This window comes from Episyrphus balteatus, chromosome 1 (genome assembly GCF_945859705.1).
Source record: "Episyrphus balteatus chromosome 1, idEpiBalt1.1, whole genome shotgun sequence".
NCBI classification, from domain to species: Eukaryota; Metazoa; Arthropoda; class Insecta; order Diptera; family Syrphidae; genus Episyrphus; species Episyrphus balteatus.
The window spans coordinates 58,030,461-58,050,023 of NC_079134.1; the positions used below are offsets into that span (position 1 = coordinate 58,030,461).

General features: G+C 32.9%; 1 protein-coding gene across 1 annotated transcript in view; it reads left to right on the forward strand.

The window, feature by feature from the left end:
• LOC129917448 (transcription factor mef2A) overlaps positions 1-19,563 on the forward strand; it is a 145,830-nt gene that overhangs the window by 24,758 nt on the left and 101,509 nt on the right. The window lies entirely within an intron of this gene.

A 19,563-nucleotide genomic window follows, 5' to 3' on the forward strand; every position in this document is an offset into this window, starting at 1 on the left:
GGCGGTTCTTCTTGCACAACTTCTTAATCATGTTGCCCAAACTCTCCAAAGGAATGATCTAGCCATGCACGCGTGGACAGATTCCATGATAACCCTAAGTTGGATTCAATCAACAGCTTCAAAATGGGAAACGTTCGTTAGAAATAGAGTTGGTGAAATTCAACGGCTTACACCAGTAAATATTTGGAAACACATACCATCACAACAAAACCCTGCAGACCCAGCCTCACGAGGTGTTCTACCTTCTGCATTGGTTCATACAACTCTTTGGTGGAAGGGGCCTTCTTTTTTGTCATCCAACGGAAATTTTGAACCTCCTAGGCAGCCAGATAATCTCACTGGAGTTGAAGAAAAGAAAACAATTAAAGTTCATCATGCGAAAGTATCAGACAATTTTTTACTTTTGTTAATACAACGTTTTTCGAATCTAAGCCGACTGGTAAGAACTTTAGCCTATTGCTTGCGATTTATACACAAAGCTTGCCGGCCTCGAAGCACCGATGGAAACGAATAAAGCGCATAACATAATTGCAATATGTGTTCAAAACAACATGTTTCTAGAGGGGATTTGTCGAGCCAGAGGCATGGGATCACTCAATCCATTCACAGACAGCGACGGAATCATTCGAGTTGGTGGAAGACTTAAACATGCAAATATTCCATACAGTCAACAACACCCTATAATTTTAGCATCAGGGCATCACCTAACAGATTTAATTATTCAAGATGCACACTATAAAACTCTGCACGGTGGAATACAACTGATGATCTGTCATATACGAACCAAATACTGGATAACCAACATCAAGCGTGTGGTGAAAAAGTGCCTTCATAAATGTAATATATGTTACAGATTTCGTAGTAAGCCAGTCCAGCAGTTATTGGGAGAACTACCAGCACCCAGAGTAACGATATCTAAACTATTCACCCACGTCGGAATCGATGCTACAAAGGCTACATCTGCATCTTCGTATGTTTGTGTACTAAAGCCATACATTTGGAAGCTGTCAGCGATTTGACGACACAAGCATTCCTTGAAGCATTTCTTCGATTCGCAGGGCGAAGAGGAGTCAGCAGCCATGTCTACAGTGACTGTGGCACTAATTTTGTAGGAGCAGATGCTGAATTGGGTCGTCTTTTCAAATCTGGACTTCACGATTGGAAGGAGGTTGCTGAGATGTTATCCACACAAGGAACGTAACGGAACTTCATTCCACTTTTTTCCCCACACTTCGGAGGATTATGGGAAGCAGGTGTGAAGAATGTCAAGTATCACTTTAAAAGAATCGCCGGGAATGGGACTCTGACATTTGAAGAGCTCACCACGCTTTTAACACAAATTGAAGCGTGGTTGAACTCTAGGCCTTTGTGTCCCCTAACAGATGACCCGGAGGATTTCCAAGCCTTAACACCGGCACACTTTATCATAGGTGAAACACTTTTAACAGTGCTGCACAGTGGTGCCATTTGACGTTTTTGGCGACAAAATTCATTTGCACGGCCATTTCTGGAAAAGTCATGAAATTTGGTACACTCAATGATTAAAGTATGGAGAATACAAAAAGGCTGCCAACTTTTTTTTATTCAAAATGGCGGCTCCAAAATGGCAGAAAGAATGAGCGTTAAAATAGAATTTTCATTTTCCAAACAGTATATAAGCTATAAATTGGGCTAAATTCATGCCAAAAAGGTGTTAGATTTAAGATTTAGAACTCATAAATTCATGTTCTTTACAAAAAATCAAAAAACTTGAGAACAAAGTCCAAAAAATGCCAATTTAGTAAAACACACTTTAAGACCTCTAATTACTCTATTTCATGCATTTTTTTTAAATTTATCACAATTTTGAGATCTCTTCTATTTATGTTTCATAAGAAAATTGAAAATATTGGGGTTATATGGTTGCCAACTATGTTTTTAAGTAAATATAAGAACACATGATATAATGAAAAGTTTCAATGTTCAATAAAACTGAGAATTTATTTTTTCAGTAAACCAAAATATACTTTTCTCATAGATTTTAACGTTTTAAATTCAAATCCGGAGTCAAAAAAATCTATGACGTCACGTTTCGAAGATTAAAATTAATTTTGATCTGCTTATATCACACTACAGGCAAAAATAGATCGTACCTAAGGAAAATTAATATAAAAACAAAAAATCAAAACGGCTCAAAAAGGCTCAAAACATACAACACTTAAACCTCAATTGCGCAACTTGTGGCCGATTGTGGGTGCTAAGATTATGTTTTTCTTAAAGCTGACATATCATTCTTTATAACAAACAACTTTTTTTGCTTAAGTTAGGTTAAGAACTATTTTAAAAGTTTACTTGAAGATTGACAAAAATAGAAATAACGCGTAAATGGTACATGACTCTACCCACATAAATATAAAATTAAGCGTTCAAATATGACAAAAAAATAAATAAAATAATCTACACACCTTCCTTTTGTAATTCCATTTCAAAAAAATATTGATAACTTCACTTTTATAAAAAATAAAAATACTTGAATTTTATCAAATTTATTAACACCTGTTTTCAACAAAAATTGAATAATCAGTTCACTTTGAAAGCTAAAACAAAATAGATATCACGTGACTTGTAAGAAAAAATGTATGCAGCAGTAAATATTGAACTATTATTTATTAGAATAAGTCACTTGGGACAGAAAAAACGAACTTTATTTTTTTTATTTTTGTCATATGGGCGAAACCACAGTGCACTGAAGTTAAGTTTGAACAAGTCCTGGCTAAATTTGATGACTTCTTTAAATCATTTTCTAATGAAATCTTTTCTAGTTATTTATTTTGGAACTCAAATTTTAGACAACTTCCAGAAGAAAAATTTGATGTGTTCTATAACAAAGTCAAACAACATGCTATCGACTGCAATTTTGGCAATTCGCTATCAAGAAACATTCGGGATAAATTGCTTATTGGTATCTCAAATTCTGCCTTACGCGAGCGCCTTATGCGTGAAAAAACTCCATCCGAAAAAATTGTTGTAGAGCAGTGCCGAATAAGTGAGTTATCTCATAGCCAGTCAAATTGCATGTCCTCTGCCAGTGTAGAAAATCAAGAAGTTTCTATAGATTTCATAAAAAAAAGAAAATTTCAAATAAAGAATACTAACCAAAATCAGACATGCAACAAGTGTGGACGGCTGCACGATCCCCGGCGTTGTCCAGCCTATGGTGATGAGTGTAATAATTGCGGCAAATTGAATCACTGGGCAAAGAAATGCAGAAGCTCGCCGAAATATAAAAAAAAACCTTCTACAAAATAAAAATAACTACAACCACGTCCATCAGATTCAGACTGGCAATGACAACCATGATGAGGGTGAAGTTTTTACAATCTCCACATTAGCTGGCAAATCCGAATGTTCTTCGAAAGACTGGTCGGTGAATGCATTTATAGATGGAAATCTGATTAATTGTAAACTTGACACAGGAGCTCAGTCAAATGTTATTTCTGTTAATTGTTTGCAGCAATTTAAAAATAAACCGAATGTGCTTACAACCAAGGATATTTTGAAAGCATTAGGAGGTTCAGTAATTAAATTGGTTGGCCAATGTTATTTGCAAGTTGAACTCAATGGAATTAAATGTAAGCAGCGATTTTTAGTCACTTATCTGGATGTAAAAACAATTCTTGGACTTGAGGCATGCAGATATTTTAAGCTCATTAATAAAAAAAATATATGTGAGCTTGTGTTCAACAACAATCAAATAAAAGAAAATCCAGAATCCATTATCGCTGAGTTTGCAGACGTGATTGAAGGCCGTGGTTCATTAAAACCAGTTAAAAAACACCTAAAGGAGAATGCGGTTCCACATATTGCTGCAGTAAGACGAATTCCAATTTCATTGCATGAACCAGTTAAAAAAAAAATTAGATTATCGAACCACCGCAACTAATGGTCTTAAATCTCAAGCCGCGAACCTCAAAACAAAACCTTATAAAGAATATTGTGTGAAGGACACAGTATGGTTTCGCAAAAATAATAAAACTCCTTGGACAACAGGAAAAATTGTTAAAAAAAAATCGAGTCGCCGTTATGTTATTAAAACAATTGATGACAAATTTTTCACAAGAAATAATGTGTACATTCGTCCTAACAAATTTCCAGAAAAAAGCGTTGATAAAGATTGCAGCAAAAGTTTTGCATCTCCTGAAGACTATTACACCACCGCTTCGCCTGGAGCTCAATTTTTAGAAGAAGAACCGACTTGTTCTTCAGCGAAACAGTGTTCTTCTAACAAAACTTCATTAATTGATAGAAGCATTTATCAAGCGATTTCATCTAAAGCAATAATTGATAATTCAGATTCTATAATGAGTATTAAATTACTATTTCCAGATATGAAAACATCGAAAGCCGTACCTGATATACTAGCAAATTCAAATTCTCAACCTATACCGGACATTCCTGAACAACCAAGCGGTTCGAAGAGGGTAATAAAACCAAGAGTCAAATTAAAGGATTATGATTTAAGTATTGACTAAAAATGTATGTTTAATCAATTTATTATAAAAGGGGCGTGTCATGTCATGTCATATGTCATGTCGTGTATAAACATAATGTAAACTTACAAACGAACAGAAACAAAAGATCTCATGTAAAACCTCGAATCAAAACTGACAATTCATTCTGACTACACGTGTTAAACTAACAAGAACTAAGAGCTTAAACTTTCAATGTTATAATATTCGTATTATTTTATATTTCAATAAATGTTAACTTAAGTAAGTATTTAAGAGTTTTTAATTTATGTACTCAAGTACATAACACTATCCAGGCTACAACAGCGTCCTAAATGGGTAAAACCGTGTCCGCAGATGAAAATTGGTGATCTGGTACTGATCAAAGATCCAGCGAGATGGATTCTCGGTCGCATTACGGAAACATATCCAGGATCAGACGCACTAACTAGGGTGGTAAAAACTCAACAAGGAGAATGTCGTCGGCCAATTACTAAATTGTGTCCACTTCCCTCCAACGAATCATCAAATCATCCAACACAACTATACTCAAATAATCACAATTTATAATAAACTAACCATCAAATAATCATCAACAATTTAAAATTTCTTTATTTAAAAAAAAAATTATAAAGCATCAATTTAAATGTACAAAATTGTATACAAAATCATTCATAAAAAAAAAAAAATCATAAAAAAAAACACTAAATACAGTCCACTCAGCAATTCAATGGCGTTTCCAGAATTAAAAACAAAAAAAAAAAACAATATCGACTTGCCTATTTATTGCACACACACACTCTAGCAAACAAATGATGCACCTGTCAGTTGTCTTCGTATCAAGAGATAATAATCTTTAAATTTCTTATACACAATTCAATCAATAAAGAAATCTCAAAATATTATTAATCACGAAATCGTTATCAATAAACAAACTCAATCAAAATTTAATATAAGAATATTACAATCAAATTAAATCAACTATTTCTAAAAAAAAAATCGACCATCAAAGAGAACATTCATTTCCAAAGGACCAGTAAATCGTCGTCGATGTCAACAAACAACCAATTCAATGGTCTTTGATAAAAATAGGTTCTCAACAGGTTAAACCGGTTTAGCATGTTTAATTGTTTATTTGTTGTCGAATTGTCTCTATTTATTCAATTTTGTTAATAAATATTTTGAGTCTCTTTTCATGTAACATAATCCAAGGCCAATGAGAAATGACCCTCTGTCAATGAACATATCTATGAATGCAAAGGGATTACAAGACATATTCATTTTCCAAGACGGGGGAGCAGAAACTTGACGAAAAAAAAACAAAATCTTGCTATTTGTAATGAAGCACAGCTCCAGGCGGGGGAGAATGTTGGAGATTATGACGTCACCAAGTGGAGCACACTGAATGCATTCACATTAAACAGATGTTTTTTAATGCCCCCATATCTTAAATGTCATTGGGTGCGTTCACGTACGCACAGATACCCTATCCAAGATACCTAAGTATCCGATACGTTTGTGAACACGAATCAGCTGTTCATCAAATCTCCCATAAGATACACGAGAATCCAGAAATTTTTTGGATACCTTTGTATTTGTTTGCTTGTAACACATGTTTACGATCAGCTAAGATTTTATATGGGATTACAACAACTCAAAGGTATCCGGATACCCTTGGATCGGTACGTGAACGCACCCATTTTGTGTATTCATCATTTGTACTAATTTAATGTCATTTTTACTTTGTATAATTTTTTGCCTATATCTTTGTCTTAATATATTTTTATAACGTGTCCAAAAAGGTCATACAGTTTTTATTTTACTGCCGTTTTAAAACTGGACAATCAATCCTAGTACTATTCATCGTCTTTGTCTTTCACATACGTCGGTTTTAAGTTCTGAAATCGAACATTATGCCTCAATTTAAATTTCTTAGTTTATGTTTAAGAAATTATATACAAAAAGTGCAAGTACACAAAACGAAATGTTTATTTAATTAATTTATACATTAAGGGCCAATTTTTCAATAGTCAGATAAACCTCATAGAGATTATTCCTAGGAATACAAATTTTTTATATTGTAATTTATTCTTCTGATAGTCTAACTGGCGCGCCGTGGGACCCGTTTCGTAGTCGAGGTCCGACTCAGGCGGAGCGGATTTGGACCGAGGTCGGACTCGTTTGCTTGAAGGGAATACTTTTTTTTTCCTTATTACTTACATTTAAATTATTTATTCCGCAACAAAAACTTGTCGAAGGGGTTCGGAAAAAAATAAAATGCACGACTGGGTCGCACGAACTTGCTCTTAGAGTTAAAGTTGCTTAAATTTTTAAGACTTTTTATATAGAAATTTGGAAAAAAAATAAAATTCGTTTTTAAAAAAAAAAATAAATAAAATCTGAAATTAAATTGCCCTCCAAAACAAGTATGCAGTTTTGATTGATATATTAAGATGCATTTTTAGAAAAAAAAATTTCAAAATCGTTAGAGCCGTTTTTTTAAAAACTAATTTTTTATAAATAATTTTTTGGAAAAAAAGTTAAAAAATAAAATTGGTATGCCATTCTTTAGAAATCACTAATCAACATCTAAAAACAAAATTTCAAAAAAATTCAATGTCCCGTTTTCGAAAATTTGATTTTTCAAAAAAAAATTTTCAAAATTTTTTTAAAAATCCAAAAATTATTTTTTTCAAAATCTTATTTTTGGCTTAGGTATATTTAAATTATATGCTTCTTCACAAAAAGTTTCGTTGAAATCGAATAATCAGTTTCGGAGATAATCGGATTTGAAAAAAACGGTTCTATGGCAGGTACCGTTAATAATGATTCCCAAAAAATTTTTTTTTCATTTAAAGATAGACCTTTGCTCAAAACTAACATTTGAATTTTTTAAACAAAATCGTTAGAGCCGTTTTCGAGATATTTTAATTTTACTAAAATCGGTATATGACAAGTACCGTTATTTTTGGTCCAAAAAAATTAATTCCAAAAACCCCTCTGGAGAGTCGCCAAATAACGCTACATACCAAGTTTGACATTAATCGGCCCATCCGTTTAGGCTGTAGCTCCTTATACAGACAGACAGACAGACAGACAGACAGACTGACAGACAGACAGACGGACTTCCGGGACCCACTTTTTTGGCATTGTCTACCATCGTAATGTCATGGAAAAATGTTATCTCAACTTTTTTTTTTGTACGAATGCATAACTTGATATATAGTACCTAAATCGCAAGTAAAAAAATGATTTGTATCTGTCAAGAATACAACCATTAGAAGTACTTCATCGCATGCAATTGCATGCGTTGAAATTTGTCGGAGAAAATTTCCGATCAGCTGATCGGAGAAATACCTCGAAGCAAAAAGTCTCCGATTCGTAGAAAATCGGAAAAAATCTGCTCCGACGGAATACCTCGCTAGGGCCGATTATTGCTCCATTTGGAAACGTCAAATCTGAGATTAGACGAGTTTACACTCACACACTTACAACTTTTCGTGTATGAACACAAAGTCGAAAGAGAAGCGTGCTGAAAAATGCGAGAGGAAAACTGACGAAAGAAAGACAAAGGCAAGAAAATAAGAAAGCGCCATTTTGTTATTTATTTGTTATTTGTTGCAGTTCGTGCAGTGTCGTGCTCGTGAGTCGTGACTCATCATAAATATTATTAATAATATTATTAATAATATTATTAATATTAATTGGAATCTATTGGTGAAGGTTGGGTTTTGGATTCGGGTGCTACCGTCCACATATCCAACAAGCTAGAAAATTTCACAAGTTTAAACTCCTCACATATTGAAAACGTTACAGTTGCAAATGGTTATCAAGTCACATCAAAAGGAAAGGGTACCTGCAAAATAAAGGTCATGAATAGCAAGAACAAAGATGCAACAATTGTCGTTGAAGACGTTCTTTATCTGCCTAATCTACAAGGAAAATATCCATAAAGAAACTAACAAGCAAAGGATATGAAGCTAACTTTTGTGGAAACCAATGCAAAATTATGAAAAAAAGTGGCTACGAGGTTGCAGTTGGAGATTTAGTTGACAATTTATATAAGTTACGACAAGAAACACCTGAAGCCAAAGCATTGTGTATTCAAGAATGCAGTAATGAAAGAAATTGTATGCATTACGGGGACCGGATAGAATCAGAAAATATTTTGAGTGATTCATTAAGATTTGTAGATTGTAGTAAAAGTAGTGAATGCGAAGTATGTATTCAAACAAAAATGACACGTTCACCATTCAAATCAAAGACAATCAGGCATTGCAGCCTTAGACCTCATCCACAGTGACGTTTGTGGTCCAATGCAATCGGCAACATCTAGTAGGAAAAGATATTTCCTCACTTTCATCGTTGATTTCAGTAGGTACACGGTACTTTATTTACTTAAAGAGAAATCAGAGGTTTTTGATTGCTTGGTTCAGTATGTTGAAATGGTAAAAAATAAATTTTCTACAAAACCTAAATTGATTAGATCAGACAATGGTGGAGCGTACAAAGCTAATAGAGTGTTCAAGTTTTTAGAAAAAGAAGGTATTGGGTTTCAACATACCGCACCGCACCCCACAACAGAACGGCACTGTTGAACGTAAAAACAGATCTTTGGTGGAAATGGCAAATTACGATCAGTCTTGACGTGAAATTTCTAAGCCCATATAAAAGCAACAACCAAAAGATTGAACCTAAGGTGTTAGAATCTTCTGTAGAAGAAATCTAAGTTCCATTGACAATCAGTTGTCAAAAAGAAATACTGCTATATGCAACGACTTACAAGAAAATACAGAAATACCGATTAGAACGTCAAATAGAGAAAATAAAGGAAAACCACCAACTCGTTTAATTGAAGAAATAAATACAGTACAGACCTAAACCATTCAAGAGCCAAGAAGCTACAGAGAATCTTTGTCCTGCAATGAAAGCGAGACACGGAAAGTTGCTATGAAGGAGGAGATTCAAAGCCTGAAAGACAACAACACCTGGGAACTAGTTGTCCCTCCAACGGGTGCAAATGTGGTTAGCTGCAAGTGGACTTATAAAGTAAGGCTTGATAAAAATGGTTAAGTTCAAAGATTTAAAGCCAGATTAGTCGCTCAAGGATACAGTCAAAAATACGGCCATGATTATGATGAAATATTCACACCTGTCGTCAAACAATCTTTTAGAACTTTTTTATCAATAGCAGGACCGCGAAGAATGAAAATTAAGCATTTGTATGCCGAATCAGCATTTCTTAACAGAAAGCTTAATGAAGTTATATACATGAAAAAACCTCCCGGCTTTGATTCAGGAGGAGAAGAACTGGTATGTAGACTACGTAAAAGCATATATGGACTTAAGCAAGCTGCACATGTTTGGAATGAAACAATCCATAAGGTTCTCGCGGATGGTGGTTTCAAACAAAGCAAAGCTGACAAGTGCTTGTATAGTAAAGAACAGTGTTACATACTATAATTTACGTAGATGACATTTTGGTTGCCAGCTCCAATGAACAAAACATCAAAGACGTTGAGAATTTACTTCAAAAGTATTTCGAAATAAATAATCTAGGCGAAATTCAGCAATATTTAGAAATTGAAGTTTCAAAAGACAATTCATCAAACTACATCATCAGACAAAAGCAGTATATCGAAAGAATTGTGAAAGACTTTGGTTTACAAGATTCCAGTATTTCAAAATTTCCCCTAGAACCCGGATACGACAAGAATACCAGCAATTCAAATCTTTTATTAGACAACAAGCAATACCAACAACTAGTAGGATGTCTACTTTATATCGCTGTCAACACCAGACCAAATATTGCAGCTAGTGTGTCTATTTTAGATTGCAAGTTGCAAGACATCAAAACCAAATTAGACTGATTGGAATGAGTTGAAACGTATCGTGAAATACCTAAAAGGCACCAAAAACATGTTTGATTGTTTTTTAGAGACCATTCCGTTACGAAAAATAAGAAATTTAAGTAATACTCCACCGTGGTTTGATCAACATATTAAAACTATTAAAAATAAAAGAAACAAAGCGTGGGTGAAGTTAAATCGATCCTGGAGTATTGAAGCTCAATATGAATATACTAGACTTAAAGATGAATTTATCAACTACTCCAATTTTCTTTATTCGGACTTTATACTTAGAACTGAAGATAATCTTAAATCTAATCCACAAAATTTTTGGAAATATGTAAATCGTAAAAGAAAATCTGATGGTTACCCAACTAATATGAGCTAACAAAATGCAGAAAGTCATTACCCAGAGGACATTGCAAATATGTTTGCTGAATATTTCCAGTCTGCTTTTGAAAAATCTTCTTCTTGTGATACTTATAATACCTCTACTGTTAATGCATATTCACATCTTAGTAATATTAACTTTTCTATTTCTGAGGCAACTATCTTAGAATATATTAAAAAATTAGACTATTGTTTAAATCCTGGTCCTGATGGTTTTCCCGCTTTTATGTTAAAAAAATGTGCAATATATATGTCGTATCCGTTGTTTTTACTTTTTAACCAGTCTATAATTACCTGTAAATTCCCGACACTTTGGAAAAATGCATTCCTTATTCTAACTCATAAGAAAGGTAAAAAAAAATTTAGTTCTAAATTATAGGCCAATAGCTAAACTATCTGCTATACCCAAAATGTTTGAATCTATTATTTGTGATGTTTTGTCTTTTCACTGTTCCTCCGTTTTATGTGACAACCAACATGGCTTGTTAAAAAGAGATCCACTATTACAAATTTGTTACAGTTTACTACATACTGTATTGACGCGTTTGAAAAAAAACAACAAGTTGACCATATTTTCACTGACTTCAGCAAAGCATTTGACAAACTAAGCCACAATATACTTTTAAAAAAACTGCAAAATATGGGTCTTAACGACAGATTTGTTTTATGGGTATCTTCATATCTAAAAGATAGGTTATATAGTGTTGTTTTTAAGAGTGAACGTTCTAAATGTTTTACTGTTAACTCTGGTGTACCTCAGGGTAGCCATCTTGGCCCGTTATTATTTGTACTATTTATTAATGATCTTCCGTCTGTCCTAGTAAATTCTTTGTCTCTTATATATGCTGATGATGTAAAAAATTTTCGTACAGTCAACTCTGCAAATGACTGTGATCTTTTACAAAGAGACCTTCAACGTTTTTGGGAATGGTGCAATATTAATGGTTTAGTTTTAAATATTGACAAGTGTAAAACAATGTGTTTTACACGCAAAAAAAATGTGATTGTCTATAATTATGCGGTTAATCTATCACCACTAACTAATTTGTCTAGTTTCACTGACCTTGGGATAGTATTGGACTCAAAATTAACTTTTACTGACCATTTTGACTACATTATTAAAAAAGCTAACATGACTCTTGGTTTTATCAAAAGGTTTGCTCGGGAATTTCGTGACCCTTACGTTTTAAAAACTCTTTATGTCTCATTCGTAAGATCCATTTTAGAATATGGTTGCGTTATATGGGCACCATATTATGCGGTTCATATAAATAGATTGGAGTCCGTTCAAAGAAGATTTATGAGATTTTGCTTAAGATTTCTACCATGGTCAAATCGAATTAACTTGCCACCTTACGCTCAACGTATTAATCTAATAAATCTTCCATTTCTTACCAGTCACAGAGCGTATCTACAATTTTGTTTTATTGTCGGGATAATAAATGGATCGATTTCAGCTCCATCGATCCTCTGTCGATTAAATTTCATTGCTAGTCAGTATAGCTTGAGAAGGCAGTTGCCAATTTCTAACATTTTCAGTAGATCAAACTACGGTGCTAATAGCCCTTTAAATCTTTTAATCAATATTTACAATAAAAATTCAAATATAAATAACTCCAGCATTGAAAATATAAAATCACTTAACTTTAAAAAAATATTCTTTATTCAAAATAACCCATAATGTACATTATATGTAAGTTTTTCTTTTAGTTTTGTAATAATATAATACCTATATAGTATATATGTAATTTTAATTTTAAGAAAATGTACTTATGTATATGGTTAGTATTTAACGAATAAACTTGATTTGATTAACTCGTATCTATGGCTTAGCAGAAAAAACAATAAAAAGAAAGAGCGTATTGGCTATGCTGATGCAAATTGGGCAGTAAGGTGTTGCGATTTAATTTTAATTTTTTATTTTCGAATTGGCATAGGTATAAAAAGTTGCGCCATTTATAAACGAACAAAACTGTATACTTAAAATTTTTAAATAATTTCATTTTGAGGTGCCCCAAGCCCTGTGAATGCTTAAAAAAGGGACTTTTTGACCTTTAAACTAAATGGGGAAAAATAAAGTTCAACTTATTTTTTTTTTTAATTCATGTTTCACTGAGTGTGAAACTTGAAAAAAATAAGTTACTTGACTTTTTTAATATATTTTTTAGAAAAAAGTCTTACGAAAAGTATGAACATCGAAATTTAAGAATTCTAGATTTTCAACTTGTTAAGATTTTTCATTGAAATCTCGATTAAAAGTGAAGTGAAACATATTTTTTAGATGATTCAAACTCAGTTAAATACGCATTTAAAAGAAAATCTTTGTTGAACTTTATTTTTCCCCATTTAATTTAAAGGTCAAAAAATCGCCTTTTTAAGCATTCAGAGGGTTTGGGGCACCTCAAAATGAAATTATTTAAAAATTTTAAGTATACAGTTTTGTTCGTTTATAAATAGCGCAACTTTTAAATACTATGCCAATTCGAAAATAAAAAATAAAAATTAAATCACTCCACCCTATTGGGCAGCTGATACAACCGATCGCAAATCAAATTCAGGGTACGTATTTTTTGTGAACGGAGGAGCTGTAGAAAGCAGAGCTATGTTTCAATTTCAACAACAGAAGCTGAGTTTATTGCTCACTCTCAAGCATGAAAAGAAGCAACGTGGCTGAGAAACATTTTAAGCGATTTAAATTCAGAACAAAGTAAGCCTACACTTTTCTTCGAAGACAATTGGTTGTCTTGTTGCTTAAAACTATTCAAGAAGAGAAGCTCAGCAATCGTTCAAAACACATCGACACAAAATTTCTATCGTAAAAGACTACATTGAGAAGAAAATTGTAACATGAAAATATTGTCCATCAAACGAAATGTTAGCCGAATTGTTAACAAAACCATTAGGACCTGGACGAATCGAAGAGTTGAGAAGTAAATGTAGAATTCATATGAATGAGGAGGAGTGTAGAATTATTTAACATTCGTATTCAAAAAAACATTTGTTCAAATTATTATTACCTAAATCAATGTAGTAACTAAGATCCTTTAGGTCCATTATATTTAACACGAACAACATTCAACAAATAAAATTTGTAGAATCAATTATAACCCTTAACTGATGTGGTGAAATTTACTGACGTATCTAAAGTCGTGGGTCAGGTGGCCCCAGGTGTTTTTAAATGATAAAACAAAATACAAAATTGAATTTTTTTTACAAATTTCTTATAAAACTTTCAAAAATATAACATTTTCCAAACCAATTAAAAAATAAAAAAAATGGGAAAATTAGTTTTCAAATTAAAATTTGCACTTCAAAATTCAGTCACAACGGGTATTTTTTAATTTAAAAAAAGGCGTGGCTCCCCTGGACCCACCACATCAGTTAAGGGATAAATTTGTAAAATCAATTACTCCTGCCGCTGGCAGGTTGTAAACATTTATGTTTGTGAAAGTTAAATAAAATAAAACAATTTCAATGAAAAAAAAATTAAGCTTGCCCTTCAAGCAAACGAGTCCGACCTCGGTCCGAATCCACTCCGCCTGAGTCCGATCTTGACTACGAAACGGGTCCCACGGCGGCTCAAATTAGTATGGAAATTATAATCACCGCGGAGCCGATTTAAAATGTATTGTTTTTTTCACCATGATTTCTCCTTCGACTTTGTGTTCATACACAAAAAGTTACAACTGTGTGAGTGCAACCCTGTTGTTCTCGTTTTGATGTCGGAGTGTCTTCTCAGTTTTCTTGCTTTAAAGCATGGTACGCTGCTCGGGCTAAATTTTAGCTGAGATAAAATTCCCATACAAGTTATCGATAACTTGTATGGGATCCATTTTATCTCGGCTAAAAATTTTCGATAATTTGTATGGGAGCTAAAATTTAGCGCGAGCAGCGTACCAGGCTTAAGGTGTCCTTATTTTGGTCTCAAATGTGAAACGTCATTTCTTCTTTTTTGCTTTTTCTGGTACCCTTCAAGCAAACGAGTCCGACCTCGGTCCGAATCCACTCCGACTACGAAACGGGTCCCACGGTGGCTCAAATTAGTATGGAAATTATAATCACCGCGGAGTCCATTTTATATGTATTTTTCACCACGATTTCTCCTTCGACTTTGTGTTCATACACAAAAAGTTGCAAGTGTGTGAGTGCAACCCCGTTTTTCTCGGTCGGAGTGTCTTTTCTGAACTCAGTTTTCTTGCTGGAAAGGTACACGGAGAAAAAAGAATCTAGTGTTAAGGCTTAACTACATACACCACTTTTTGAAAAAGTACAAAAATGAAAATATTTTTTTTCGGGCTAGCGCAATTTTTTTGTGAAAAAGAGTATACAAATTGAAATATTTTGTCCTTTTTCGTCGGCTACAGGTCTGATACTGCTAAGCCCTTCACAATCTGATCTCCTGTTAACAGTATTCTCTGTGTCTAAAATATATAGCATTTCTAATACCATTCTTTTATTATAATGCTTTTCTATCTGTAAAATATCTACATTGTTATAATCTGGTCTATGTCCTTCGTCTATACAATGTAAAGCTAGGGCAGTTTTTTGTGAATGTCCGTTATTAATATCCGATCTATGACCGGCTATACGGTTTTTTAGCTTCTGCATGGAAGTACCTACATAAACTGATGGACAATAGTTTGCTCCATCACCTAAACATTTGATTTTATATACTATATCTGATTTATCGTTTTTAGAAAATTCACCTTTTAAATTCGAAAAAAGTGAACTTCTCAAAACATTTACTGAATTAAAAGCTAAACGAACACTATCTTTGTTTCTAATAGGAGCATCTTGAATTCGATTCGAAAGATGAGGAATATACAAACAACTTCTGTAAGAAAACTGTGTTGTATTTGTTACTAAATTTGGTCTAACCAACGGGTTGAAATATTGATTCAACAAAGTTTTTATTATGTTTATTGGAAAAGAATTTGATATCAAAACATCCATGATTTTCTGAATATTATTCTGACGAAAGGCAATATCACTGATATCCAACACTCTAGTTATAAAATTTTTTGCTGTATTAATAATGATCTGTTTTGGCTGTTGGGAATTATAATTAATAAGGCGACCTGAGGATGTTGGTTTTTTATACCAATCAAATATTAAATGGTTATTTTTTCTAATTACAAGCACGTCAAGGTACGGAAGTTGTCCATTATTTTCATATTCAACTGTAAATTGAATTTTTGGATGAAAACCGTTCAGTGCATCTAGAATTGAAGTAACATCACTAGATTTAAGTATAACAAAAATGTCATCAACATATTTAGTAATAATTTTAGGTTTATTAGGAATATTATCAAAAACACTGTCCAATATATTTTAAGTAAAATTTACCTTACGTATTGAACATTTCTTGAATCCGTAAAGTAATTTTTACAAGAAAATTATGGTGAACAAATTAAAGTAGTATATACCTTACGAGTAGCAATATTTTCTTTACGTAGAGTCAAATATACCTTCAACAAAAAAAGTGTATTTATCTTTTCACTTTAAGATTCTAGTGAAACATATTTTACAAATTTAACTATTCTATGAATAAGTTTTACCATACACTAATAATAATACTGAATTCTAGGAATTTTCCCCAATAGAGATCAGTGCCCTTGATACATAGAAAAAACTCTTAAAGCTGTCATTGAAAAGTGCGCCATTTGTTCTCCATCCATTTGTTATAGCCTTTTCACACCAAGCCAAAAACGCGGTTTTTGCGAAAAACCCCAAAAACCTATATCAAAAACACAAGTTTTTCCATACATTTTTCATAAACCACAAGTTTTCGTAAAACACAAGTTTTTGATTAAACTCGTCAAAAACCTGAAAATGAAAACATTCAACTCCAAACGAAATAACCAAACAAACCTTTTGAGAAATTCAGCAACAATTCAGCACACAAAAAAAAAAGAACTGACAGCAGACAAAAAAAAAGAACTGACAGGCAAAGATAACTAGTAGTTTTACAAATGCGGTTTGTTAATTTTTTTTGATAATATAAATCAAATTCGTTTTTTTATTTCTTTCATTAATTACAGAAAATGGCATAGCACAAAAAAAAAAAACAAAAACAAAAAATGATGTGGGGGACCAAAGATGAGGAGTTCCTGTTGGAACTTTGTCTAAAGAATTTGAGAGGCGGCCAATTTATTATTCTCTCTATATTAAAATGAAACTACATAATTTAACGACCAAATAAATAAAATTGTATTTAAATTGTCAGAGTTTATTTTATTTGATCAATTTTGTGAGCTCAAGCTGATTGTAACAACAAAAATAAATAAATCCCACTGAAAACTTGACATTTGGATGTCAAAACATTATAAACGTCAAACAAAAACCTGTAAACTTGTGGTGTGAACGCTTTTCAGGTTTTTGAAAACTTTTTGCCATAAACCGCGTTTTTGGGTTTGGTGTGAAAAGGCTATTAGATGTTTTTTTTTTTTTTGTCAAAGCTTTTAGGTGGCGAGTACGGAATAATTACATTAATTCATAAAGAATTCGCAAACAATTGGATCAAATAAAGTCAATTTCATTTTTATTGATGATATTTGCCAAAATAAAATTGTATGCATTTATCTTACAAAAATTAATTAAAATCAAAAAAGGTGATTTTTGTAATTATTGAAAAACATAACAGGGTCATACGTACTTACTCCTAAATGACTTTGAGGATTAAGTACGTGTTACCCAGTTATGATTTTATATAATTACAAACATTTTTTATTTTAATTAATTTTTGTAGGATAGAGATGCATACAATTTTATTTAGAAAAATGTCATCAATAAAAATGAAATTGACTTTATTTGACCCATTCTGTAATTAAATTATATACCTTCCATAGAGAAGTTCAATTTACTTTAAAAATCAATATTTTCAGCCTTATAGTAAGGTAAAATGTGTACCTAACTTTCTAGTAATTTCTATTAGAAACTCATACAAAAAAGGCTTTACTGTAAAGTAAATCATAAGCTATAAATTTACTAGAAAAGTAATTTAAATTTCATTTACTGGGGTGTCATCCCTATTTTAACTTTACATTAAAGTTAAATGTACCAGCAATAAGGTGGTTCACAATTTATTTTTTCTCCGTGTAGATTTTCGCTGCTCCGACTCGGGTACGACTTCGGCTCCGTTTTCTTGGAGTGAAGATTTTCACCACACCAATTCATGTGCAATCGGCTCCGCAGTGATTATAATTTCCGTACTAAGTTTTTAGAGGATATAATATATGGAGTGCTTGTGCTGTTAGTTCCGTGAAGCTTTTATAGAGGGCTCTAGTTTCTTTAAGTTTTTCGATGAGTGCATGCCTCCATTTTATTTTCATTTGATGGCTGTCATCAACAAGCGTGTTTATTTATAGCTGCGGAACCGGACTCGCACTGAAAAACGAATGCAGCGAGCCCTATCCATGCATATGGCGTTACAATGTGTTAGGTATAGGAACAAGCACTCCATATATTATATCCAGTGTTGCCAACCCGTTCAGTCAAAATTATGCCTCACTTGGAAAAAAATTATGCCTTTTCAAATAAATTATGCCTCAATTTAGATTTTTTAGCTTATGTTTAAGAAATTATACATAAAAAGTGCAAGTACACAAAACGAAATGTTTAATTAACTAATTTATACATTAAGGCAACTTATTTTTCACAAAACGGCAGCTTATTTTCTTTGAAAGGAATCTTTCAAGACATTGCTTTTCATAATTGGAAGCAATTAGCAATCAATTTTTTTCATCAACAAGAAAAAATCGCGGTTTAGACCTTTTCATAGCAAAAAAATTGCTATTTCCAGATTATTTATTAGTAAAATTGATAAGTGTCGACAAAATTCTTCGAAAAATTAAACACTATCATGTGTTAAATGGTAAAAAAAAATTCTGTAAATAAAATTTCAAACACCTTTATTTAAAAAATATAGAATATATTGATTTTTAGTCATTTTTTATCAAAATATTGGAATGAAAAAAATTATGCCTTTTTGGCAAAAAATAAGCCTCAATGCCTTAGCTAATAAAATTATGCCTAAAAGGCATAATTATGCCTCAGTTGGCATCGCTGATTATATCCTCTAACCGTTCGCGTACACTAAAACCGAATTATCGGCCGACATCTGGTCGGAACTACTCGGACGACTTTCTCGGACGATCGTCTGCATACACTGCTTCCGACCTAGGACGTCGCTGCCGGCCTGTAGTCTGACTTTGTGAAACTTGAAGTGTATATAATAATTGTTTTCAATGGAATATTTTGAAGAAATTTATATTTTTGAAAGTTTATACCGCCAATTTTTGCAAAGAAAAGGCTTTTAGAAATATGTATGTATAAATCAACCCGACAACGGACGAAAAATCCAAACAAGTTCGGATTATGCCGGTTGATCGGTTATTATCGGGCGTCAACGTACGTCAACGGACGATGTCACTTTCAGTGGTGTACGCACTCTCTTTTCTTTTTATGTGCTTGGCTCTATCGTCCGAGTTCGGCCGAAAACGCCCGAGCATAATTCGGCCGATTACGGATTTGGTGTACGCGAGCCGTAAGACTAAGAAGAGCCGCCGCCGTGGAGCCCGTTTCGTTGTCGAGCTCGGACTCACTTCGGAGCTGATTCGAACCGAGGTCGGACTCGTTGGCTTGATTCAACTCGGTCCTGGTTTATATGGACTTTAATCTTGATTCAATTATCTTTATAACCAAGGGTAATGAGCGAAGAAGTTCAAAAAATCAACGTCATCGTGTAATATAGCACTTGAAAATATAAAATAATTGTGGTAATCATTGTTTTAAGTATTTATTGAGACAAAAATGCTCGAAATTAAAAACCTTCTTGG